Consider the following 2,500-nt stretch of genomic DNA (forward strand, 5'->3'; position numbering starts at 1 on the left):
AAAAACACAAAGATCTGAATCCGTGGTGGCTGAACCACGAAGTAGTGAGGGACCAGTGTATAGATTTTTTTTATACCCAAATAAAGAACTCGTATGTGCAGTTCTGAATGTTTTTTATTGACAAGAATAGCCATTATCAGCACAACTCTGCGCATAATTCAACATCAATACCATGCAATGTTTTCACCCTTTTTGTCGAGCTTCCAGTATAGAATTCCTTCTATACAAATATACGACCTCTATGCATATTGTTAATTAAATACAGTCATTCATGAAGATGCTTTATGTAATCCAAAAGATGAAATAAGACTTTCTTGGTTGACAAAACAACCTTTACTCCAGATTATTTTTTCTTAATGGGAATGGATTTCTTTGTGCCCAGATGTACTAATTGTTGTATTTTGAAAATTTTGTCTTGAGCTTGAATCCTGAGGGTTGCTCACTATTAATTAGTTCATCCAACCACTTATTTTATGCACATCAGATCAGTATTTCCATCAAAAGTAGTGAACTAATTCATTTCAAGCTGTACAAATACACATCTGAAGACAATACAGACAGAAAATAAATTATATCAGAAAAATAAAGAGGCACTCATTCTGCATTGAACACTTGAACAGATCCACTGCTTAAATCTGATATGTACTTCAGCAGGTTGTGTTTTTAAACACACAACATGAAGAAGACTTAAAACTAGGCAGCATTACATGTTTATCTGATTAATTTTGGTGAATGTGAAGGCCAGATTTTCATACACAAGGTGCTTGGAATGATTGTTTAGGTAATATAGATATATACTGAGATAAAAGGTTCCCTTTTTAATTGAAAAAGTGCTAAAGTGGTGTGATCAGATTTAAACAGGAAACCACAAATTAAAATTAGGGAAGCTGCAAGTGATACTGAAAATAATTCAGGCTGCATTTTTCTTGATTGCACAGAACAACGGAGCCTTATCATCGCACCGTTTTGGGCTAAAACTGAATAAAGTTGGTACAAACTGGATTTTTTGTCAATTTGTCTTTTCCTTCAACAATTTTGGACTTCAAGAGGATGCACAGCTGCTTGCACTGTGTTAATTGTAAAGGCCAAGATGTAAACTAATTTCAATTGATTATGGGGTCATTCCAGAATTGGAGGCCATTTTACATGGTATCCACCCTTCAAATTGTAAACAATTCACATACAAAGTACAAAACATTTTGTTTCTGTGTAAATTTATTTGACCACGGACAAAAAAGCAACATAAAGAATGTTTGAAACTTTTTTAAGTACCAAATAAATTTGGAAACCCCCCCAGAAATGAAAATTTTCTCTTACTCTTTTAATGATTAAAAAATATATATACTTTTTTTTTACAAAATAATTCCTTGTACCAAATGTTTAAAGCCAATGTAAGATAGGAGTTTTGACATTTTTATGCACAAATTAGGATTTTTTTTAGAATGTTTACTTTAGGAATGTTCCTGAAAGTGTAAAAATTCTTAAAAAAATAATTATAAAATGACATAATAATAATAAATAAAAATTAAATAACAAAACAATAATAAGAAATGCTTTTTTTAATGGCCAAAAATAATTGCTTGCCCCATTAAGTGATAAAAGTCTTAACTGTCAACCTTTGAATAGTTTCCATTGAGTGTCCATTGTCCCTGTTAAGATTAAAAAAAACAAATGGCTTCCAATTTTGGAATAACCCTTCAATTTCAAAATACATGGCCTTGGTAAGTGAGAAGCAGACACTGATTTTCGGACTTCTTCAGCTCACGTCGATGTCTGCCTTCTGCTTAAATTTGGTAACTATAGTATACTGTACTGAAAAATACGAATGACATAATTTGTCACTCGTCGACGTCCACTCAATTTTTATCACATTAGAATCAAGTAAGAAAAAAAATGACAATATAAATTATTAAATAAATAATTTATCTAGATAAATAAACAATAGATTGTCCCAGGTTTCTCAGACTGAACAAAAGTACAAGCAGTCATTGACCTACAACCACATTTGGTAATGACAGACCAGTCCTATGTAGTGAATACTGTACTGTATAACACAGTTTTACATACTGGATTAGATTAGAGCTATTTCAGGGGGTCGGAACCTATGGCTTGCGAGACATACCGTATTTATTTGAGTATAAAAATGTTCCCCAAAAACTGAAACAAAGTTCTGGTGCGCGTTATACATGAGGTCTTCGCTTTTATGACCAAATCTAGGTGAAAAACTGTCCTATATGTTATAATGGGAGACATAAAACAGATGGCGCGCAAGAACCTGTTCTACCAGGGCCCAAAGAAGGTAAATTTAAGGCCTTTCCAAATTGCTTTTGGCAAGTTTATAGAGGAAAGTAATGTTGTACCCCTGAATTTACGGGGTAGTGTATTTGCCTTTAAAAGACGGGTGAAATAATCAGACAGGTCCTTTGTTGATGTTATGTTCAAACCAACTTCGTGAAGTGTCTGACAACCCCGCTTTTATTCTATACACAGGTCTACGACC

Source organism: Stigmatopora nigra, chromosome 2, assembly GCF_051989575.1.
Source record: "Stigmatopora nigra isolate UIUO_SnigA chromosome 2, RoL_Snig_1.1, whole genome shotgun sequence".
Taxonomy (NCBI): Eukaryota; Metazoa; Chordata; class Actinopteri; order Syngnathiformes; family Syngnathidae; genus Stigmatopora; species Stigmatopora nigra.